General features: G+C 40.2%; 1 protein-coding gene and 1 pseudogene across 2 annotated transcripts in view; one reads left to right on the top strand and one right to left on the bottom strand.

Annotated features, from left to right (window-relative positions):
• CHCHD3 (coiled-coil-helix-coiled-coil-helix domain containing 3) overlaps positions 1–26,139 on the bottom strand; it is a 283,193-nt gene that overhangs the window by 121,219 nt on the left and 135,835 nt on the right. The window lies entirely within an intron of this gene.
• On the top strand, positions 22,200–22,819 carry LOC112866802 (large ribosomal subunit protein eL15 pseudogene; annotated as a pseudogene).

The raw sequence follows: 26,139 nt of genomic DNA, 5'->3' as shown, positions 1-26,139 counted from the left end.
TACACATACTAGCAGAAGGTAATCCCCTCAAACGTCTCCTCTTTTAACTAAATATCTGGGCTATACAGCTAAATGTTTTTTTATCCAGCTCTTTAACTGCAATGTGGATCTTTTCTGTGTGTTACTCAAACTCAACATCCCTCTCAGTTTATTTAGATTCTGTGAACTTTGGTTTCGTCATCTAAAAAACAAAGCTAGTGACACCTGCCCTATTACTTCTCTTTTAAGAACCAAATTAAATCATACCTGTGAAAGCATTAAGAATTTAAAAACAATATATTCATTACAAGTAGGTATATGAGCAAACAAATGAGAAATGATGACCAGAATGAAGAAAACACAGGAAATTTAACACAGTTAAAATTTAAGTTCAAGCTTGGTCTTTATTTTCTGTTTCACTACACCTAATTCACTCTGTGACAACTTCTAGTTTTGATTCTAATAAGGAATAGCTTAGCAACTGACAACAAGTTAAGATCTTACCTATTGCTATATTCAAAAAGACCTACTACAGGGGCGCCTGGGTGGCGCAGTCGGTTAAGCGCCCGACTTCAGCCAGGTCACGATCTCGCGGTCCGTGAGTTCGAGCCCCGCGTTGGGCTCTGGGCTGATGGCTCAGAGCCTGGAGCCTGTTTCCGATTCTGTGTCTCCCTCTCTCTCTGCCCCTCGCCCGTTCATGCTCTGTCTCTCTCTGTCCCAAAAGTAAATAAACGTTAAAAAAAAAAAAAAAAAATTAAAAAAAAAAAAAAAAAGACCTACTACAAAAGTGCTGAGTTGGCTGCTGGATGGCGATGGTATAGTTAGGGACACCAAGACACTAAATCTCAAATCTAGCCTTTACTAGTTTTTGACCTTGGGAAAATTACACAGACTATCTAAGCCTTAGATTCTCCATCACCAAAATGAGGACAACAATCAGACACTCCTTAAATGGGCTCTGTAAGGATTAAATAAGACCATATATAAAGTTCTGGCACGGTGCGGCACACATGTGGGAAACAATACCATCAGGACTAGTAAATGACAGGCTTAAAACACAGACTGAAAAACAAAAAAATACCTACGTGCTTTATACGTTAAGTTGTAATAAAATACCTAAATACAAATTGCTTGCCAATTGTCTGAAATAAGAATGAGTCCTTTTCCTTGGGTATGGTTCTGCTGAGTTCCCCATAATCTTCATAATGGATTATCAATAATTTCAACTGGTTTCCTTAATGGTGAGTGAGGACTAAAAGACCCTCATAGAGCAATCAGCATGCAGGATCCTTCTTGGATTTCTTCCCTAATCTTTCCCACAGTTCTCTCACCCATACCCATACCTAACTCAACAGCAAATTTTCAGTAAATCACATTTATGAGTCTTTCCAAAGCATTCACCTTATTTTTCATATAATAGCAACAGATGACACGACATTTAATTAATTTATGCAGAAGTGACAACTAACATAAATAGGCTTGCAAACAAACATTACATACCCTTGGTAAGCATCCAACTTGGTAAGCATCAGGTAAGAAATGCACAGGAATGTTAGAAAGTCTACTAGTAACAAGAGCACCAATGAGCCATGGACATCACAGAGTATGTATCTGAGGGAATGAAAGTTGTTTAACCTACCAGGTGAAATCTGAAGAGGTCAGAGAAGGGTTATACTACAGCTGAATCATCACCAACACATTTGCTTTCACTCTAATCCCATATATTTCCATTTGTTCCTGGAAGATTCCACATAAGCTGTTTACCCTTCTTTGACCAAATGATCCCCTAAGACAACTGATCTAACCCCCTCCCAGGAAGCAATAAAATCAACTTTCAAGTCGCCCAAATCCAGTCACAAGTTTTCGTGATTAGTCTGCAGTAATTCTAGCTTGCAGAAAGCAAAGACAGGGAACAATCCAGTAATATTAAACACAAGGCATATATTACTATTTGGCTCAACTGATAATGAGAGCATTTTTTGCACCCTAAGATCTTTGTGGCCCACGTGCACACTATTGGATGAGCAGACATGTCTTGCTCCAGTTTTAACAAGTTGTGTTCTAAATGCAACCCAAGCCATTAACTCCAAAGAATTAGCCTTCTAAAACTGGCACTTCTCACAGATGTATAGCCACAGGCTGATGTGTCACACACCTATGAGGAGTATGACAAGTAATCTGACCCTATTAACAAAGTACTAAAGGTTGTGACTGGTTTCCCTCTTACACAAATCACAGAAGATTCAAGATTATCCCTGTGATAAGTTGCTCTCATTCCTTGGGTTTCTGGGTGTTTTCAGTGAGAAAGGGGTAGAGCTTTAGCTAGCACACTGTAAATGCATTTCATCATCATGCCTTTATCTATCCCTTTATTTATAACACAGGTAACCCATGCAGCAATGTTGTATAGATGAATATACAAAGAGCAAAAATCGTTCTATCACGGAGGTCAGTAAACTGTGGCCCAAGGGCCAAATCTTGCCCACCACTTGTTTTGGAAATAAAGCTTTACTGAAACATAGCCCCATCCATTCATTTATGTACTTGTTCATGGCTGCTTTCATGCTGCAATGACAGTTAAGTCATTGCAAGAGAAACTGTAAGGCATGCAATGCTTAAAAAATATTTACTATCTGGCCCTTTAGAGATACAGTTTGCTGATCGTTGCTCTAACAGAAAATGTGGTACCTTAACCAAAAGACCTAGAAAACCCAGTCCTTTGACACTCTGGGACAGAAAAAGAAAATATACAAAAAAGATGTTTATCTGACATGCAAGTCCTCCCAAAAGGCAGACAAATATGATTTAGATACAGACCTAGTTTTCTGAGGGTAGCCTGGGTGGTTTAGTCAGTTGAGAGTATGACTTTTGGCTCAGGTCATGATCCCAGGGTCATGGAATCGAGCCCCCGGTCATGTTCCATGCTGAGTGTGGAGCCTGCTTAAGATTCATTCTCCCTCTCTCTCTTTCTCTCTCCCTCTCTCTCTCTCTTTCTCTCTCTCTCCCCCTCTCCCTTCCATCTTACCCCTCTCTCACACTCTCTCTTAAAAACAAACAAAAAACTAGTTTTCTGAATGACCAAACACATACAGTGAAGATCAACAAGTTCTCTCAACTTATTATTCTTAAGCACCAGAAAACTGAGTCATAGAGAGGATAGTTTTCTAACTTGTGTTTTATTTACTGTTTATGTCTTTACTTGTTGCCATGAAAAAGAGAACCAAAAATTGTTATGGAGTTCCAGGATGGTGACAGCATGCTCTTGTACATTTTAGAAGCAAGTTGTTTCATGGTCAATATGGCTACCTGACAAGTGGCTCATCTGACCCAAGTTCAAGTTCACTTAGAATCACAGGCTTGTTATGTCCCAAAATAAGAATATAATCATTGTTCACTTAATTCTTTTACTTTAGGCATCAATATTTTTTTAATGTTCTCAGGTTTGACATTTTAAAAAGTGATTTACAGATTAAATCTGGCCCTGCAGTTTATCGTGAAAGCAGCTTTTTAAACTATACATCCCAATACAGCTCATGTTCTTTGCTGAATGCGAATAAGAAAGAGAATTCCAAACATCATTTCTTTTCTGCCCACTTACCAACACTTACCGGCTGAGCAAGAACCACAGTAACAGACACTGCTTGGGTTACAACGGCAACCACGTGTCATACCCTCCCCTGGGCTCCTCGGAAAGAGGCTGTTTCCCACCTATCACTGATGGCTTCCTCATGACAAATCACCACCACGCAGAAACAAAACTCATAGAATATAATCAGATGCAGAACGAGGGAAAGGAAAAGGTCTTGTGTAAAGGGAACAATATTTTAGTTTTAATATTATAATACTTGAGGAAATTATGACTCCAATTTTGAGAAGACTTGAGTGTATAAATACATACAAGCAAAAAGCCAAACTACTCATAATGATACTCTAATTTTATAAAATTCTTCTCTACCAAAGAATTCAAGCCAATTATATATCCCTGAAATACACTTACACCACTACTTTCCTCCAGGCTTTGAAATTTCATTTAAGAAATGTAATAAAAGCAAGTAAATCCCAAGTACTAGCACAAGTTTCACTACTCACCCCTTGAAACAGTTCCTTTGCAAAGTAATGAAATTAATAATCTACAAGTCTCTGCATATTAAGCTCACCCTACAAGTAAATAGTAAATAAACCTAAAACGTGCTTGAAGGAGGTGTCAAAACTCTCAATTTATAGATAAACAAACTGAAATTAAGAAGAGCTTAAGACTTTTACTAAATACAAAACAGAAAAATATGACACATACCAACAAAAAGCACTTATATAAGTCATCTTCCAAAGACTAAATTCAAAGGCAATTGCTTGGAATTCCAAATGTATTTTTCCATTAGAAAATGGTCCAAAGGCAGCTAGCTGCAGAGCCTAAAGGGGACTTCTTAGCACCAAGTTTCAGAGGCTGATGGTACTGGGTTAGTGAGAAGTCTCCTTTCCCTACAGAAGAGAGGGAACTTGCAGAGACACAGAATTTTAGTTTCAATGGAGTGGAGAAATCCATCCCTTCAAGCCACATCTCTGTTGAGAGGAGAAACAAAGGTTCAGCAAGAGTAAATGACCACCCAAGGACCCACAGCTAGAAAGAGCGGCCAGAAGGGTGAAGAGGCACCGTCTCAACTCCTGCATCTTTCTCTGGGTGCATACAACTGAGGTTGACTAGATTGGTTTTCCTAAGTTCACAAAGAGGACGCAGAAAGGAAAGGGAAAAACCTTTTGTCAACTTGGCAGGCAAGAGTTAGGACAGAGGGAAAAGAAGAAACAGCTTAAGGGGAGTGCGGGGAGGTACGTGAAGCTGCTCGAGATGTACAAAACGGGCTCATAGGGCGCACCCAATATACCCTAAGAAGGATGAAAGGGGTTGAGCAAATCTCTCCTGACTCAAAATCTGTTTGCAGACATTTAATGTGACCTCTTCCAAGCAAAACTACTAACATCACCACTAAGCACCTCTGCTAATTAATCAACAGTCACTGGTTCATGTCCCCCAAAGCCCATAACCAAAGAAAATGCCACAAAGATTTAGAAAACTGTCCAATACCCCACTGCAGTGCCACTCAATGACTGTGAGCCCATGCCGGGTCTGTCCCCCATATTCTGCTTACTCACTGAAAGAAGTTTCAATACTATCACTCTGTTTCTTTTCCTCTCAATACTAAAAAGCGGGGGGGGGGGGGGGGGGGGGGATGGCCAATGTACGAGCAGGTACTAATGATACATTTGAACTTTGAGCAAATGTCCATTATTGATTTGAAAGGCCTAACCCCCATTTTTCACTCGGGCCTAAAATTATTCTAATTATTTGAGTTTGGCATCTAAGTCGCTTGACCAATTTTCAGGGAGTTTCATTCATTTTCAGGATTTTAGCCACAACTGAGACTCTCAACCTTATAAACTGCTACGCTGTATTTTAAGTATGGGGAAGCTACCAGAAAAGCAACTATCTGTTTTTAAAAATCATATCCCTCAACCAATAATGAGGAAACATCATTTCAAATAGTCATGCTGTATCAAGCCCATGCCACCCATAATGTGCTAAATGTTGTTGGATAAACATATTAAGGTATATCGTAAAAAGAATTTACACACAAACCTTCATGTGAAAACTTATTTATTCCCACATGAGGCAGAATCTAAAATGGTCAAGAAGGAAAACCAAAATCAAAGAGCCATTTAGAATGTGAATTCAAAATAATCGGAATGATGTCTCACTTAAATGAGAACAAAACAAAGAGCTTTCAAACACATGCCATAACAGACATTCAAAGTTCAAATGCATCAAGAGAATCTTGTAATAATTTTCTTTTCTCCAGTTACCAAGAAAACTTATAATAATCCTTTTCAAAAGTTTATCTGATATTCTGGTGGGTTTTAAATGTCTATGTTTCAACACAGTTGGAATGTGGTTACCCATTTATAGGCAGATTTGTATGTGACTGGACACTCCAAACCTGCTTTTTCCATATGGATAGAATAGATAAGACTAGACATAGATAGAAATAAATATGTAAAATATTCAGAGAGAAAATTTTTTTAATTATTCCATTTATGCAGTGGCCAGATTTCTGGCAAATGTAACCAGTTAAAACAAAGTATTGATTTCGAGTATGATTTATTTTTTAAATTTTTTTTTTAACGTTTACGTATTTTTGAGACAGAGAGAGACAGAGCATGAACGGGGGAGGGGCAGAGAGAGAGGGAGACACAGAATCGGAAACAGGCTCCAGGCTCTGAGCCATCAGCCCAGAGCCCGACGCAGGGCTCGAACTCACGGACCGCGAGATTGTGACCTGAGCTGAAGTCAGAGGCTCAACCGACTGCGCCACCCAGGCGCCCCAAGATTTATTTTTTAATTCTTAGCAACAGGGGTGTCAGGGTCTCTAAACCTGATTATACATGAGTTTTATGTGCCTTCAGATCCTTATTCATAAAATCGCATGTAAAATAAGATAAAAAATCAGAACCCAAGTTTTACATCCAGATAAACACACCTTTTCAAGTATAACTTGTCAACAGGAGATAGCCCTCCCTCAACAACCAGAAAAATTTTTGATCTTCAGACTTTGGAAGAAGTGTTTACACACTTTTTTCACCCAAAGACAAAAAAGAAACAGATACATGGAAAGTTCAATTTGACTTAGGGAATGAGCAGGAATAATTAAGCACAAGGTACATAGCTGAAGTGTTGAAGTATTTATTAGTTGTATGCGATAAATGAATGGGTATTAGACTTCTGAAGAATCCTGTTATCCTTTGCAGACAACACGGATAAACTATGCAATTCATTAGAACCAAAAGAATAACATTTGGCTTACAAACCTTGGAGTAAATAGTCAAGGTAACTAGACTTGGAGTTATAAGGGATGAGAAGAAAAGAACTATCATCATTTAAAAACGAATTTTTTTTTTTAATGTTTATTTATTTTTGAGAGACAGAGACAGAGTATGAGCAGGCGAGGTGCAGAGACAGAGAGGGAGACACAGAATCCAAAGCAGGCTCCAGGCTCTGAGCTGTCAGCACAGAGCCCAACGTGGGACTCAAACCCATGAACCACGAGATCATGATCTGGGCCGAAGTCAGACACTTAACCAACTGAGCCACCCAGGTGCCCCAAGAATATCAGCATTCAGATGACTGACAAAGGTGAGATTAGGTGACAATAATGAGACTTGGAAAAAGAGGCCTGGTTTTAGTGAAATATGGAATACATTATGTGGAAATTTCGAAAACTAAGAATGATCAGACAATAAGCCTCAATAGGCTTTGGGGGAAGGTTTTACTCTAATATTATCCAATTATAGTCTCACAATACATGACATAAAGGCAGAATGAAGTAAAAAGGAGAGTGTTTAAAAATAGCTCAGTTGTTGGAGCACTTGGGTGGCTCAATCGGTTAAGTGTCTGACTCTTGATCTCCGCTGGGGTCATGATTTCACAGTTCGTGACATCAACCCCCACATCGGCCACTGCACTGACAGCCCAGAGCCTGCTTGGGATTCTCCTCCCTCTCTCTCTGCCCCTCCTCTGCTCGCACGTGAAAATAAATAAACTTTTGAAATAAATAAACTCTCTCTTGAAAATAAACTTTAAAAACAGCTCAATTGTTTTTAATTTATAAATCTGTCACTGTCTCACAGTTATTTAAGTGCAATTTATTATTCCTGGTTTGAAATATAGGTAATGATTAACTTCTCCTCATCTCACCCACCAATACTCCAAATTGAGACAACAAACAACTGAGAGGTCATCATGTAAAAGGGACATACTGGCTTTGGTCAGAGTAAAGAATTGAATTTTTTTTTTTTTCGTTTTTCTCACCTCTTTAAAAAAGAAAAAAGAAAAAGCCAAGCAAGTGTAGAATATCCAAAATTCCTATGACACCAGACTTCAAACTGTGGAGTGGATATTTTTAAATGAGGATCTTTAAAGGACTCCCAACTAGGGTTAGATAGAAGCAAGTAATATTTCAACACAAATGCATTCCTTTGAGATGCATTATCACTGGGATATGCATTGCAAAGCATATGAAATACCAAATGTCCAGCTCGCTCACTTTAACACACACATACACACACACAGCATGCAGTCATGCCCAGCCATCTGAGTGCCACATGCCTTGACAGAGATCTAAGGCTGCAACAAATTAAACTAGATCCTATTTCTTTAAGGCCCAGAACTGAAAAGAACTGCTGAATACTAGTGGTGAACCTGTACCCCTTTGATCTTCATTGTAACAAAAAAGCAAGATGACATATGCTCAAATGAAAAATCATTTATAATGGATGAAAGAAGGACTATTCTTTCTTTGAATTTATCTGTTCGGAAGGGAACAGGGTGGGGGAGTTTTGGAGGGGAAAAATAAATTCTCAAAACACAAAACAATCCTTATGAGATAATAATACCAATAATGGAGTGGAGCGAGGAGCCAAGCAGAAAGAAAGGATGTAAGGAAAATCACTTCAGCCTCCACTAGAAAGGGGAGAGATTCTAATCTAACAAATGGGTGGGAGACAATTTCTCATTTAAGTGAGATTAATTTTAAAAGAACCCGATTATGCTGCAAAGTTGCAAGCAGAAACCACGGTACATCATGGATTAACCCTGCACTACTGTGACTCTGGAATTCATTTCAAAATGACTGCATTTTATTACTGCTTTCCAGCGACAATTTACTACTTTGTAAGATATAAATATTGGGAGTAATAAATTTGTCTAGTTGCTGCCTTTAAACATTAAAATTGAACTTAATTAAATGCATTATTTACAGGGGACACAGTTCCCCTAGCTAGCCCCTCAGTTTAGTAAAGTGAAGTTTTTTACTGAGTTTGTGTTATTTATAGAAATCTCTAAAAACATCTGTGGCTGACATTTTTCACCTATGGCACAGCCTATCAGCACCCAGCCATACTAATGCCGTACTAACAAACTGTTTTATCATCAATACTTTATTCGTATTTTGAGAGAGAGAAAGAGAGAATGAGTGGGGAAGGGAAGAAGGAGAGATGGGAGAGGGAGAGGAAGAGGCAGAAGGAGAGGGGGGGAGAGAGAGAGAGAGAGAGAGAGAGAGAGAGAGAGAGAGAGAGAGAGAGTCTTAAGCAGGCTCCATGCTCAGCGCAGAGCCCGACATGGGGCTCGATCCCACAACCCTGGGATCATGACCTGAGCTGAAATCAAGAGTCAGACGCTCAACCAAATGAGGCACCCAGGCTCCTTCTCATTCTAAATTTTTAAAAAATTTTTTATTGGGGCGCCTGGGTGGCTCAGTCGGTTAAGCGTCCGACTTCAGCCAGGTCACGATCTCGCGGTCCGTGAGTTCGAGCCCCGCGTCAGGCTCTGGGCTGATGGCTCAGAGCCTGGAGCCTGTTTCCGATTCTGTGTCTCCCTCTCTCTCTGCCCCTCCCCCGTTCATGCTCTGTCTCTCTCTGTCCCAAAAATAAATAAACGTTGAAAAAAAATTAAAAAAAAAAATTTTTTATTAATGTTTTATTTTTAAGACAGAGAGAGACACAGAGCATGAATGGGGATGGGGCAGTGTGAGAGGGAGACACAGAATCCGAAGCAGGCTCCAGGCTCTGAGCTGTCAGCAGAGTCCAATGCGGGGCTCGAACTCACGAACTGTGAGATCATGACCTGGGCTGAAGTTGGATGCTCAACCGACTGAGCCACCCGGGCACCCCTAAATGTTTTTTTAGCCAAAAGGATACTTTTTTTTTAACCAAGAGAATAACTCAACCAAGTCAATGATTTTATCAGTTGAGTCACAACTTACATTTCTAGGAATCGGTGTCTACAGAAGTGGAATAGAAGTTCTAGACTAGAAGAACTTTGGGAATTAGTTGATATGATATGTGTGTAGGCTCAGACCTGTGCAATGCTTTGCAAACATCCATGACATTCCTAAGTGTCCCAGATGACACAAGGTGCTGGAGAAACAGATGTTCACCTCATTGCCCCTGTCCTCTAAAAGCTCACATCTGCTGGGAAAGTGGAGTAGGAACACAGAAGAAGGATAATAAATTTCACAGTGGATGGAGAAACAATAACAAAAAATGGTTCCAAAAGATGGGGCTCAAGAAAGTGTCAATATGGAAAAGACGTACGTGCATATTTGCAAGCAAAGGCATTAAAGCACGGAGGGGTGGTAGCATGAAAGTACACGGCAGGGTCAGCAACCTACCAATGGTTCAGGGCAGTGGTGTCTATGCCGCACTCAGAAATATGGCCAAACATGACGTGGCAAAACCATGCAGGGGCAGACTATGAAGATACGCCTTGCTACCATGCTGAGCCTCCAGCTTTACCTGAAGACCAAGATGAGCTGCTGCAGGACTTCTTGCATGGGAGTAACACATCAGAGTTTCATCCGAGACAAACCAAACCACTCCAGAGGCCACATGGAACACGGAGGCAGACTACCTGGGATATGCTTTCAGAGATACAGGCTAAATGTCATGAAGGCCCAGACAAGGTCTGTGGTGGCAGGTTTGGATTCCAGAGGTTTAAGGAAGTGGAATCAGTGGACTGTGGAAGAGGAGACGGGAATGGCAAGGAGGACAACCAGATTTCGGATATAGATGGCGGTCTCACTCACTGAGAAAGAGAAGAGCAGTTTCTGCTGAAGTTAGCAGGTGAGAGGAGAACACTGGTTAAATGTTACATGTTGAAAAATACAGCCTGAGAATATACATTCTGAAGTTATTGGTCTATGGCTGATGGCTGGAGCCATGGGTGTGATGAGACTGTAAAGAGAGAGTACAGAGGTTGAACAGGAAGTACTCACAGGAAGCTGTGACGAGCAAATGAGATGATGTGTGTGAATGCGTTGCAAGCTGTGCCTTTGAGACACAGGTACAAAATATCAGTATAATAAATAACATCAGGTAAGGGGCGCCTGGGTGGCGCAGTCGGTTGAGCGTCCGACTTCAGCCAGGTCACGATCTCGCGGTCCGTGAGTTCGAGCCCCGCGTCGGGCTCTGGGCTGATGGCTCGGAGCCTGGAGCCTGTTTCCGATTCTGTGTCTCCCTCTCTCTCTGCCCCTCCCCCGTTCATGCTCTGTCTCTCTGTGTCCCAAAAATAAATAAACGTTGAAAAAAAAAAATTAAAAAAAAAAAAATAACATCAGGTAATAAAATGTCAGTGCCCGTACTCTTTTATCAATCATCTCTACTGATTCGTCTTTTTATGAGCAGCTCTATGTATTATGGGATACGGACTTAATGATTAGAATCTGAAGTATGACAGAAATTTAGGGAGTACAGTTTATTAAAACATACATTCCCACAGATTACACAGAAGCCCACGACCCCCAGATTAGAACCTCAGACAGTAAAGAGCCCACTACAACAATGAAACAGATGTTAGCCTGTTTCCCCAAAATGTAGTATAAACAGTAGTTTCATGGAAAATCATAAATTTTCTCCAAACTGCTGATGCTTCTGGCCCCTTCCCCAGCTGCCTTTATTAGCCACAATGAAGTGAAATGGGAAATCTCCTTTACTCTTAAGATACACACCAAGTTCCTGGAAACTATTCATTTCTAACCTCTCGCCAGCCATCGACGAACTCTGCTTCTAATCAGATAGGTGCCTGGTAATTTGATCAAATATGTAACCGACTTCAGCCCATTCCAAGATTACAACACTGAACCTTGCTGAAGCATTTATAATAGGGTCTAACAGCTACCGCCAAGCTGCGTGGAAGCAACTGGTTTAAAACAGCTTGAATTTCTAAAACAAGTGGTATTTTTCAAAAGCTGAAAGACACTGTTAAAATAGCTCTATCACTTATGTATCTATTAAATTGTTTGAAATTGGCAATCTTCAATGTAAGGCTCTTCTTGGAATTGGATGTCCATTTCCAATGTCAGAACAGATTTCAGAAGCACTGGAAGAACTCACCCTTCAGTAAGACTCAAAAGTATGTTTTGGCAAGAAAAACCCAGTCCATCTGATAGAAAACCAATCTGTCAGATACATTTTAGACTTCATTTTAACTTTTTTAAAAGGTTTCATCCTTCACAAGAAGTATCTTAATGTACCCCTAAAGTCAACGATATCCATATCCTGAAGGATCTTCTAACATATTTAAGTATTCATATAGCAAATCTATTGATTGATACAGTTGAGAAAAGGACCCATGAAGCAATTTCAGCCTTTTTATCTCTAAGAAGCACAGAACTTGCAGAAGAGTCCCACAGAAAGACTAGACTAGGATCTTTAGCTGGAGGCCTGATGAGGAAGGTATCCTAAGGGAGGAGGGCAGGCCCAGGCAAGAAGGAAGAACTAGAACATGGAAGAGAATTAAATCAAGGACAAGGAAGAAAAACAAAAAGAAGTTTGGGAGACATGAGCGAAAGCTGAAGTTGGGACAGAGGTATCAGGAAGGGGGCAAGCGAGTCAGGTAAGAGGCATCAACATCTGCTTAGCAATGAAGATGCACCTGCTCAGGACACTGGACTGAGAATTCCATCGCCTCTCACCTGACCATGTTCACCTTAGCTGCTTCAGAGCCCTACTCTAAAGAATAAATCGACTCGGCATTCACACAGAAGAATGTAGAATCTCAGTAAATCCTGTCACTGAGAAAAAGGAGGCCATTAGGCTGCAAACTTCTCTCCCTTCAGCTTACATTTCCTCACACGATCCTTCCTTTCCTCCTTCTCTCACTCTGGAGAGGAAGACCCTCAACTCTAAACTTGGATGTACTCCCAAATTTCTGAGATTTTGCTCTATCAATTTATCACCACCTTTCTTGCATTTTTGATCCTTCTCTTGCCATTGGGCCTCCTTCCCTTAACTCCCAAATACATCAACCTCTTTAAAGAAAATCTCCCAATGCAAAGTGGTGCAGCCACATTAGAAAACTATATGGAGACTCCTCAAAAAATAAGACAGTGTGAGTCATCTTTGTAATGCCAAGAGCACTAATGTAACGCTCAGCACATAGAAAGCACTATATTAATGTGGGAAAACACTAGACAAGGAATGTCAAGGGCTGGTTCAAGCCATGACTCAGTCACTTCTGTGGTAGTAGCGATTTCCGCCAAGTCACCTAATGTTTTGATTATCAGTCCCCTCCTCAATAAAATGTAAAATAAGAATTCTTTAATTTGAGGGTATCCAAAGGACCAAGAGAGATAATATATATGAAAGTTCTTTGGAAAACCAGTATTATGCAAACAAACATAAGACAGCATTACTAGAATGTTTTAAAACACAATGTATATTGATAAAGATTGAATTTTTTCTCCAAAAGAAATGCTGCTATAAATGATTAAGTACTGGCAACAGAAACTGGATGAGACAAAAACATCAAAGAGGTCTGCTCACTGGTAATATTTTATCTCTTTAAGATTATGCATTGTTTTATCATACTGAAATATAACATGTTAATCACAAAATATTAAACTAGATTTTAACATACAGTATTTTGTAGGGGCACCTGGGTAGCTCAGCCGGTTAAGTATCTGACTTCAGCTCAGGTCATGATCTCACAGCTTGTGGGTTTGAGCCCCGCGTTGGGCTCTGTGCTGACAGCTCAGAGCCTGGAACCTGCTTCGGATTCTGTGTCTCCCTCTCTCTCTGCCCCTAACCCACTCTCATTCTGTCTGTCTCTCTCAAAAATAAGTAAAACATTTAAGAAACAAAAGTTTTTAAATGCAGTATTTTGTAGCCTTCTGTAACTTCAGGCATTAATTTGGGTAAACAGTCATTATATTACACTCCTATACCTAAATGCTCAGTTATACTTTCATCGTAAATGTCAATTACATGAACTAGCTTTTGAAAAAGCAGCTTTCATTTTTTCTTATGATTCACAGTTAACAATCTACATTCTCATTGACCAATGTAAACGAGCTTGTACATTTCAAGTTTTATAAGAAGAGTATCTTCAATGCCACCCCAACCCCCAACACACACACACATTTAACACCATGTCTGCCTTACTTCTGAAAAGAAGAAACCCACTGTGCAGCAGGCAGTGTGAAATATAATGCAGCTTTACACTGCATTATGAAAGCAAGAAAACAGCCAGCTGTGAGTTAGAAATAGAACAAAATTTCGAGTTGCAAACCCAAGGGACCTTTAGGTAACATTGAAAGTATTCCTTAATGATGAATAGCTGATTTCATTTCAGACCCACTATGAACACTGTAGGATATATTTAACATTTTAATTTTTGGTTTCAAAAGCAATAAACCTGTTGGTCAGATGGAAGCTTGGCGGTCACAGCGGCCGATCTATCAATCAATCCCACATGGCTGGGCTCCACCAGCAGCCCCTGACACCAATTAGGAAACTGAAATAGCGAACTGCTGCCACCAGGTTACAGTTTTGCCAATTAGAGCACATCCTGGGTGAGAGCGACCAATGAACACTGGAACCCAGGGTCAAGAAAGAGAGGTGAAAAGCACCTTGTGTAATGTGACATGAAAAAGAAAGATTGCAGGAGGGACACAGGAAAGAAGCAAGACAGTCTGAAATCAAACAGTACATTTTATTGTTCACTTGTCAAAGACATGCAGGCACTAAGACAAAGCAAAAGCAAGGCACTTCCCTTGGTCTCTACCCTGGAAGGAACTGCTTATTGGCCAGCACAACTCGGGAGCCCATCACTCTCGTACATGAGCACAGAACCTGCCATCTCCAACTGTTCCCTTTTAGTCAGGATTCACAGGTTAAGGCGGCTCATGCAGGGTCTGAACGTCAAAGGCAGACCACTGATAGACCCATATCAAAGTGCTGGAAGGACACTATTTCAGATCAGGCTCATTACTGGCACGCAAAACTTATCCGCTAAAATCTCTCTTTTTTACATCCTACAAAATTTTAAGGACCTCCTTTCAATTTTTCCACCTGAGTTTCTCTTCCAAGCCACAGCTTATCACCCTGGCTTATGAAAACGTCATAAAATCTAAGGACTTCAAAATCTTCCCCCTGGAGTCCCTTCATCTAGCCACTGTGTCCTGCCTCAGAATACCTTCTCTTAATTCCATTTAATCTTCTGGCTTTGAGGGACTCCCGGCTGATCCTTTCTGCTCTGTGTCATCTGAAAGAGCAAAAGGCAAAAGCAAGGTTTTCTGACATGAAAACCTTCCAGAATGTGGAAGTTTGGGACTTACAGCTGTCCTTTTCAGAATCAGATATAACCCTGGGTCTTGATGAGTTTCACAAGCGTGAAACAGACAGACAACAACGGTAGGCAAGAACATCCTAAACGTTCAAAAGAACTGTGATTTTTCAAATGCAAAAGTGCTATTATTCATCTATCAACTGAGTCACAAGTGTAATATTTTCCACAGGATCTGATGTCAGTCTCATTGTGCTGACTCAAATTCAACTCTGGTAGCTTTCCGTTCTGCTGCCATCAATTCCGCCATGTTTTTACAAGAATGAGCCCAAGCAATTCTACAGGTGTGCACTCAGCATGCTACACACATCTGTATCTGCACAACAAGGGTGTACTTCAATGATGGACACTGAAAGCATCAGTCAGAATTTATCATAGGTAGCTTCTAAATTGTTCTCGGGCCCTACATAAAAGATATTTTCCCTCTAGAGAGGAGGTTGTCAACCTTGGTTGCCCATTGGAATCACCTGGAAGCTTTGAAAAACTGCCACATCCTAGGTCCCATCCTGCAGAAACATGGATTTCATTGGTTTGGAGTGATATCTGAGAATCGAGATTCCTTTTTTTTTTTTAAATGTAAAGCCCTAGTCTGACTTGGTCCACATCTGGATTTCCTTCCCTCAAAAGATACCAGAGGTCAAAACACCACACAGCTGAGCCAAAGATCACAAGTATTTCAAAGGTTTATGGCACACAGGCATACATATGGCAAGAGAGTCTATGGGCAAGGGGGCTACAGGCAAAAGGGCCCTCCTGTGGGTGCAAGGAGACAAAAGAGGGCAGGTGCTGGGCATATATACATGGAACTACAGCATACCAGTGGGATTTCTGAATGATGCTGGCTGAGGACTAACTTCAGGTAGTCCATTCCAGTTGTGGGGAGGGAGCTATCAAAAGGACAGGATAGGGTGCACTGCTCGGTCTTGCTGGGAGTAAGAGAAGTGAGTAAAAGCAGCAGCATCTGACATCCTTGTTGATGCTTAAAGGTGTGACAAAATATCATTCTGCTGGCCATGACTTCTCGTGCCCAACTCTTATTTCTCTACATAGCCAAGTAGAGAAATACCACGACTCTAAGAGTACTTCTCAAACTTTAATGTGCATATTCACCTGGGGATCTTGTTAAAACGCAGATTCTGCCTCAGTAGGTCTGAGCTGGGTCAGAGAGTCTGCGTTTAACAAGAAAAAATGATGCTGCTGCTCCAGGGACCACTCTGGCCCCATTCCCCTCAACAGTCTCCCCTTGAGTTATAGGCCTCTCACAAATGAAAAGCCCACGGTGGCCTTTGACTTACACGTTCTGCGTCTCTTTCGAGGATCTGTGGGTACTGGCAAAACTGACAGTCCTGGGGATGGGGCACAGACAAGTGGAGAAATGCTGCAGGCTGCAAGGCTCCATCATCTTACTCCATATTATAGCTCCTCCAATATTGACTGCATGTCTTACATATGGTCTGTCTCCCACTAGAATGTAAACTCAAAGAAAGGAGCACCATGTGTATCACACTCCCCATCATAGCCCTGGAGCCTTCTGGCACGGAGGAGGCACCCAAATTTGCTGATTCAAGGAGGGACTGGATGAGAGGATGGGGGTACCACGTGTCACGCTAGTGCTGGGTTACCCTAGTCTGTGCTACCAGTTCATTCCAGGCAAAGACAAGTGGGGCAATAACCTTAGTCTTGAATTCTGGCCAGTACTTAGGTAGGTCTGCCTGGCAAAGGGTACAAGATGATTAATTTCTGCACCTTCTCAATTCTATTTATAATAACACAGAGGGTATACAGTGTCCAGCACAACAGGAGACAAAACAGAAGAGGTATAACTGGAGGGAGACCATTTTTTTCCTCTTCAGTTTCCTTCAATTGCCATAATGAACTTGCCTGGCATAAGAGAACTTGAGAAAGAAAGGGAGGCAGCCTCTGGAAAGTACAACCTAAGCATAACCCTGAATCTAAACTCCACAGGATCCCCAAAGGACCATGATGAAATGGCAAAGGAGAAACTCTGAGCCTCAGGAAAGGTATTAATCCATCCTCAGAATTCAATCACTCATAAATGCCTCCTAGCAAAACTACTGAAGGTCTCACAAAATTAGAAAACTAACAAAATTAGAAGTGCAAGTACCTGAGGCAGCATATAAGCAAGTGTGGAACCAGTGAAACCCAGATTTCACTCACTAGCATGAGCCCGAAACGCCAGCACTGATTTGCAATGATTTTCAAATGGTAGGTTGCTACCCATTAGTGGACTATGAAATCGTTATTAGTGGGTCAAAACCCACTGTTTTTGAAAATGGAAACAGAAGAAAGTAGAAAAGATGAAGGCAGAAAATGGAATAAATAAAATATGGTATCCTTTCTTGTGTTTCAATTAATTTATCTGTGGGCAGTGGGTCATAATTTAAAATGTATTATTGTAGGACACAATTAAAAACCCATCTACACCAAGGAGGGCCATATTTTACATAGCATCACACCTAAGTAAGTCCTGTTCACAAATTAAGAGGGCACATTTATATTACAGGGATGGTATGGCATAGTAGCTCCAAGCACGGGTCTGGGGCCAAAGTGATTGCCTGGTGACTATGCGCAAATCACTTCTCTAAGCCTCAGTTACTCCAATCTTATAGGAGCAGGAATACTATCACCTCATGCTATAACAATTATATAAAATATATGTGGAGTTCTTGGCACAGAGCCTGGTATGACTAAGCGCTCGATAAAGTACCATTATCATCACTGCTTAAAGGTAGGTCTGATATGTTTTTTTCCATGATTTCAGTGGTAAAATACTAAGGAACGGGGGTTAAGGTAACTCATGCGAGCAAGACTGTGGCTCTAAATAAGTGAAAAATGAGGAACTCTTTTAATTCTGGGAGAATCTACTTGAAATAAAGAGCTCGCCACTGCAAAAGGGCACGACGGAAGAGTTACTAACTCACAGAAATGCCACCAAGTTAAGACACGGCAAAGAAAGAGAGCACAGGTCAATAAAGGCACAAATTAAATTCTCTCACCAGGACACCTGAATCTTGCTCTTCTTTTCAACTGCCACCAGGAGTTCTGACCCTGGCCCACAAAGGTACGAAGGACCTTAAGCTCGCCCTGTTGCCCAGTCTTATTCAAACGGTGAGGAACCGCAAGCTGCGTTCTTAAGAACCAGTTATTAATTAGAAGCCCTGAAAAGCTGGACAGTGCTCGTAATTATTAAATCCAGTATCAAAAAGGTAGGTGGATAATTACTATATTCGCTTCTCCAACCCGTCTTGATGAAACATGCTGACGTTATTCTTGACACAAGTGTTACCACTGGTAAAGCACTCAATTCGCTGGCATCTCATCAATGGTACACTTGAAACTCCTATTGCTTGCTGTTAAACTAACAGTTTCTATTAGGCTAAACACAGTTTGGTAGCCATTGTCAAGAAAATTGGAGTTGCTCAGGCATGGCGGCAGTTACTGATGTTATTTGTTTGGAAGCCTTGTGATTTAGTGAATCACTAGCGATTGTTAAGCAAGTAATTAAACTATAAGCCAAGACCTGTGATTTTCAGTCTTTTCAAAGCAATAATCATCGAAATTCCAAGTACCATTTAACTGATTCCCTTCTAAACATGCTGGCAACGTTTATGTTGTCATTCATCAGTTGTATAGTTTATAAAAACTAGATTGTGGCCTTTATAGAAATCATGTGCTGCTCAACTACTCTGCTAAATAGGAGATGTTTAAAGGAAAAATTCACAAAAATTATTTAATGAGAAGTGGACACAAAGACTTTTGGATTTGTTCACGAATATGGCTATCTCAGGTTTAATAATAATTCAAAAGTCCTATTTTTAGGACTGAAATACTAAAATAACCAGACTATTGTTCTTATCACCTTTTCCAAATATACGAATGCATTATATAAATTTCACAATTTCTCTAAGTGCCTTTAAAATTACAAGCAATTTAGTCTATGATTCATGTACCATACCAACTGCATGCAGTTTTTTTTTTTTTTACTTCGCATCTCAATTATATCTTAATATTATGGGGGCTGAAATGCATTAAATAAATCATATTTCACAGACTCCTGGTAAAGTAATAATACTTACATGCATTTGAGAAGAAATTGGCCTGCATTATAAATGTATTCATAATGTCATTACCTGCCTTTCCACGCTAACTGAAATATTAGGCGGTGGTGCCTACCGACTTCAAGCCACTGATGAAAGCTTTTAGTAAGTCTTATGCTTATTCTGGGGCTGGCAATCAGCTCCGTGAGCTAATATAATATAATCCAATGTTTACCAACAGCAGTTTATCCAAAATATAAACGAGCTCTTATAATTAGTGAAACACTATTAGTCTTTAAGATTTAATCTGGTGGCTAGTATTTCTTCACTGTGCTACATAAACAGACTGGCTGATCTTTCATCTGTCAAAGGGCATTGCCTTTTCGAAGTACCTTATTATTGTCAAGTGTTTTACTTACACAGCATACTGCCATTAAGGAAATTAATTCCTTAAAAATCTGTTACTTAAAAACAATATATCAGTGGTCTTATAAAATGACAGAAAAAAGAATTCCTAGCATATACCTTCAACAAGTTAAGAAAATTCATAGCATTTTAGAGACCTGCCAACACAGTTCTTCTCTCTTTCTAACTGTTAAATAGTAAATAATTGTCTTTGGTTTATATCCCGTTCTAAAAAACTTACAAGGCACTTTCATGTACATTATCTCCTATGATGTTTCCAATCATTCTGTGAAGTAGGTATCATGGCTATTAATTATTTCTACTTAACAGATGGAAATACTGAGGCTTGTGGGTGTTAAATGACTTGCCCAAGGACAAAAAGTTAATAATGGTAGGGATTCACACTCTTTCCCCCATGTGACATTGCACACTTGATACATCTATTTCCAGAGCCTAAGAAAACAATCTGAGTAACCCATCAAGACAAGACAGAAATACAGACTGTACACAACTTGAAAATGGGCTGTTCCACTTGGAATTTGGTTTGGGGAGATCAATGAATCTCCTCTGAAAGAGGAGCCGGAGCTGTGGACTGCACAGCCACCATTCCCATGAGGCATGGGGTGCAGTGAACATGAATGAGTGTGTGAGAGTTGGGGGCTGGGGAAAGCAGGAGGAAACCTGGTAACAGCAGGCTATCCCTGCACAGATCCCATTCTGGATATCTCAAAAAAGAAAGGACTTGGGGCGCCTGGGTGGCTCAGTCATTTAAGCATCTGGCTTCAGCTCAGTTCACGATCTAGCGGTTCGTGAGTCTGAGCCTCGCATCAGGCTCTCTTGCTGTCAGCACAAAGCCTGCTTCAGATCCTCTGTCTCCCCCAACCCCGTCCCTCCCCTGCTCATGCGTGCCCGGTCTCACTCTCTCTCAAAAATAAACATTAAAAAAAGAAAGAAAGAGAGAGAGAGAGAGAGAGAGAGAGAGAGAGAGAGAGAGAAACAAAGAAAGAAACAAAGAAAGAAAGGATTTGCTAAGATGGTGGAGGGAATATAATAACAAAGCATACTAACCCTTAATGAGATGATTACTCACAAAAAGAAGAGGGCTTTGCACTGTTTCAAATACTGAGAACTGTCACTCACTCGCTTAAACATTAAAGAGTCTTTTGAACAAACAGGAAGGTTTGGAGAGGAGAAATGAATAGGGTATACTCAAGCATCAAAGTCAAGAGTCTGGAGGATAAAAAAAAAAAAAAAAAAAAACCCTTGAAGTCTTGTAATAAATTAAAAAACAAAACAAAACAAACCAAAAAAAAAAAAAAAACAACAACAACAACAACCCTGAAAGATGTATTGGAACAAATGAGTTTGTGGTATTCTCATTTATATTAATTATCATCATAATTTCTTCCACGGTTCAAATTGATTAATTCAAATTTCTTTTCCCAGGAGCCCATCAACTAATAAATAGTCCCTATGGACATATTCTCTTTTGAGGTAAACTATTAAGTAAACACACAGCTCCACAAATGTATCACATGGAAAATTACTTCCTCTAAGGAGCTAGCTATCTAAAAGGTGTGAGTGATAGAAAGCAGAAACAGAATACATTTGTCACTCCCATTAGCATTATTAGTGCTAATGAGAAAGTACATGAACAAGAACATACACCTCTTAATTTGAATGTGTTACAAATAGAGAGTAGATTAGTCACAGCTACCCAGATTAAATTTTAGCACTTAATACTGAAATACTACATGAGGCAATGCTTACAGTGGTTTTGCAGCAGAATTTCAGCTATTTAATTACAGTTTTCAAACCATTTAACACCTCTTGGCACACAGAAGCTAGATGTGTGTATGAATGTGTGTTATTCAGACAGTTCAAGATTTTAGGTATAACTCAATTATCTGGCATCCCTGGGAAATAAAGTGCTCCATTTAAGTGCATTTTCTATATAACTGAAGCTTCTATCTTCATGCATCCTAAATCCCTGATTAAATCTGTGGCCATCTGTAAAGGAAATCTTTCCTCGGAGTATTTCATTTCCCTGTCTCCTTACAGGCAATTGGACAGAAAGTAGTGAAGTGCTTCCAAGTTGTTTTGCTTTATGGATGAATCAAGGCCATCATTAGGAATATTCACCAGGGGCACGTGGGTGGTTCAGTCAGTTAAGGGTCTGACTTCAGCTCAGGTCGTGATCTAACAGTTCATGAGTTCCAGCCCTGCATCAGGCTCTGTGCTGACAGCTCAGAACCTGGACCTGCTTTGGATTCTGTGTCTCCCTCTCTCTTTGTCCCTTCTCGACTTGTGCTCTGTCTCTCTCTCTGCCTCTCAAAAATAAATAACGATAAAAAAAAATTGAAGCACTGAAGCACTTTCATACAGTTCTTACTTTCTATATTGTGTCTTTTCCTTCAATATCAAGCAGTTAGCAGTCATTTCTCCCAGGATCACAGTGATGGCTTCCAATTTACAGATTCCATTATTCACTCCAGTCTTGGGATTTGTTGAATCTTCCATGGACTGGTGGAGCAAATAACCAAACATGTTAAGAAATATATTCAAGCCTTTCCATCTGGCAGAGCCATCAGCTCATAGGAAAGCCAAGATGGGCACCTACATGTACATCCAGAAGCTATGGAGGAAGAAGCCATCCAATGTAATGCATTTTCTTCTCAGAGTGCTCAGCTGCCAATACCACCGGCTCTCTGTGGTGCCTCCCACAGAGGCCCCCTGTCCAGCCTGGCCCAATAAAGAATGAAGACTGGGGTACAAGGCCAAGATTCATGTGCGATGTGGTGGCTGCAAACGCTCAGTGCCTAAGGGTGCAACCTATGGCCAGTTTGTCCATCATGGTGTTAACCAGCTAAAGTTTCCCCAAAGCCTTCTATCTGTTGCAGAGGAGTAAGCTGGACACCACTGTGGGGTTCTGAGAGTCTTGAACTCTTACTGTGTTGAAGAAGATTCCACATGCAAATTCTTTGAGGTTATACTCATTGATCCATTCCATAAAGCTATCAGAAGAAATCCTGACAGCCAGTAGATCACCAAACCAGTCTATCAGCTCAGGGAGATGTGAGGGCTGACACCTGCAAGCCACAAAAGCCATGGCCTTGGAAAGAGTCACAAGTTCCACTAGACTATTGCTGGTTCTCGCCAAGTGGCATGGAGAAGAAGCAATACTCTCCAGCTCCGCCATTACCACTAATATAAGTAATGCTTGTAAAATTCTTACCTAAGAAACAATTTAGGTCCAAAAAAAAAAAAAAAAAATACACACACACACACACACACACACACACACACACACACACACACTCAATAGGCATCAATAGGGTTAGAAATGGGGGCATAAGGAAAAAAACATACGGTTTTATTATTCTTATTAGTACTCAAATTCAATGAGCAAAGTATTTTGCATTTATTTACCCTGTCAGTTTCCATTTTTAGAGAAGACAGCAGGGGAACTCTTAAGGACCCCAGACTCCACAGGTAAGATCCAGTTCAAACACAACCAGAGAAGCCAATTTCTCAATGACGAATATCCTCTCAAAATAATTTAAAGTTGATGCTTCCCAATCATAAAGGTGGGCCTTACTTTTAGGCGGGCCCATTTTCATCCATTCTTACATGATTCCATCTGCTAAAGGTATCATGCTCTGTGTGTTCAAACCAAAAAGATTATGATGGGGCAGCAATTCTTTGGATTCTTTCCTCAAATTTGTGACTATATCCAACATAAGAAGTGGCCAATGTCACTACTTACAACACCAGTTCTTACCTTTGTAGTCATCCTCGACGACAGTACTTAAAAGAAGGCACTAGATTCCTTACAACTTCATATGGTGGGAGTGGGGGTGGGGGACTAGCTGCAGTTACTGCTTAGGCATCCCTATCTATGCACCACTCCCGAGGCCATCCTCAGCTATGCTCCCTCTGCTAAGACTCCCTGCTGCTCAGCATAACCACACTTCAGCTCACATCAATGCCTTTCCTTGTCCTCTTCAAAACATCCCCTCTGAGACCATCAGCCACTCATTGGAACAGCTACTCCTAGACTGGGGTTCTTTCTACAGGTGCTCTGCTTGTCTACATAGATTTGTAACTGGTGATTCCATCTCTTCAACCACAGCCTCATTTTTCTCTTTTTATCCTCCTTAACAAACTCTCTCAAACCTTCCACCTTCACCAACCAATTGCCCACCTCCTAGGGACGCCGGGTTCTCCACATTGCTGGAGACACCAAAAATTAGGAATTCAGTCCTGTTCCCCTTAATGGCATCATCTCCTCTGCTTTTCTGATTGCGTTTCTGGCAAACCGCTGGGATAGATGGATGGTCAGACAGGGCAGGGATCTAGTCAGGGAGCATGAGGTGTTTATGAAGACAACAGGGCAATGTGGGAAAGCACTAACAACAGCACGTGGATTCCCATGTCCAACTGTGGAATCTCAATATAGATCTCCCAATCCTTGTTAACACTGCCAAACACAACTACGGGAATCGTTATCTACAGAAACGTAACAGGACTACAGTGACGAAAGGTTACAAAGCACATGTCTCATCTCTATGAACTTCCAGAACAAACCTCTGAAGTAACTATGGTCATTTGAAAGATGAGGAAACAGATTCAGGGACACCGGATAGTGGCCAAAATCATTTATTTAATGAGAAGAGCTCGGGAGCAAGTCACCCTGAGTCATCTGACCTCCTCCAGTGTCACCCCGATAACAATTCTAGGCCTATATTTGTTGACAGGGACCATCCAGGAGGCATACACTTGTTTCTAATGAGGTCAAGGGATGCTTGGAGAAGGGAAGGCAGAAAGTCACACAAGGCAGAAGCGGGGAACACTATTACATTCATTAAAAAAATCTTTACAGTGACTTGTTTATCGTCCTTGATAAAGATGAGAACAAGTGTTGAAATAATTTATTTATGATGTATAACAGTTTAATGGAGTATAAAGTAGACTCTCTTTTTTACAGTTAGTGGGGTTCTTAATGTTGCCATATCCAGACTGAGCCTGTATCCTACTCATCCAGACTTTTGACAGAAGCATCAATTTTCTAAATTGTTCTCTAACAACTACAAGAAAGAAAATCACTCTCGGTGTTAATAATTGCAATTCTCTGAAGATACTAAAGAACCCACTATAATTTCACATCATTGAATCCTGTGGCTTTATACATCAGAAGAATTTTCAGACAGTTTCTCCTGTGTGCTTTTAATATTAAAAGAAGATATCTATATGAAATACATTGAAGAGCTAAAAATGATATGATGGGATCCAGACTAGTATTACAGACTTGAAAGTGCTGTACGACAACATCCATAAAACATGAAGAGAGCAAAACACATCACACAAATGTCCTCTGAAAAAGCAAACAAGTACTTCTCTTTGTTCATAATGACAACAGGAAGAGTTAGCTAAATGAAGTTCACAGGTGAACCTCAATAAATAACAAACTGATGTTATTTATTAATAACAAAACCCACATTATGTATGATGTCTACTGCCAGGCATCTGATTGGCTGCAAGGGTCACAAAACTTCCAGACATGCAAGAGTGATAAGCGGTTTAGTAGCAAATAGCGAGAAGAGACTCTAGCAAATAATAAGAGAAGAAAAGAGAAAGGATAAGGAATAAGCATGAATAGATCCTTAAAGAATAAACTACCAAATATCTAAAGTAATATTAGGAGCACAAAAATTTCTATTTACATATACATTCCAAATACTACATGAAGGTATTTCAAGGCACAAAGAATAACCAAGGGTCTCAAGTATGAAAATACTTAATGAAAAGAGACTAATATTCATTGTGAAGAAGAGATGAATTGTACCAATAAAGAAACTTTAAAAAATAATGGCCATGACTAGGGAATTGCCTTGAAAATTTTTTAAAGTGTAAATCTACAATAATTTAGATAATGTGATATTAGTTCAAGAATTGGCAAATATAGCAGACAAACAGAATTCAACACCAGAAACAGCCTTAATTCTACATTAGAACTTGGGTATGAAATAGCCAAGATATCTCTGAGGAGAATGGATACATTGTTTATTTTAAAAACTGCTACTGGCAAAACTGTCTAGAAAAACTTCATACCATATGCCAAAATAAATACAAGAATGAATAAAAACTTCACTGTAAAAAACTCAGAACAAAGTGAAAAATAAAATAAAACTAATTAAATCTTACAGACGGACAAAACTTTCTAAGCATATACTCATTATAAAAAGTGATAGATTCGAGTTTCTAAAAATGGAAACAAATTTTTTTTAATGTTTATTATTTTGAGGGGGGGGGAGCAGAGAGAGGGAGACCCAGAATCCAAAGCAGGCTCCAGGCTCTGAGCTGTCAGCACAGAGCTGGAAGCGGGGTTCAAACTCCCAAACTGTGAGATCATGACCTGAGCTGAATCAGACACTTAACCAACTGAGCCACCCAGGCACCCCATAAACATAAAAATATTTGTAAATCCTGTAAAAAAGGTTATGAACAGGCAATTCAAATTAGCAGTGT

Source organism: Puma concolor, chromosome A2, assembly GCF_028749965.1.
Source record: "Puma concolor isolate L17-30 chromosome A2, mPumCon1.1.hap2, whole genome shotgun sequence".
Lineage (NCBI taxonomy): Eukaryota > Metazoa > Chordata > Mammalia > Carnivora > Felidae > Puma > Puma concolor.
This window is presented reverse-complemented; position numbering and strand designations above follow the sequence as displayed.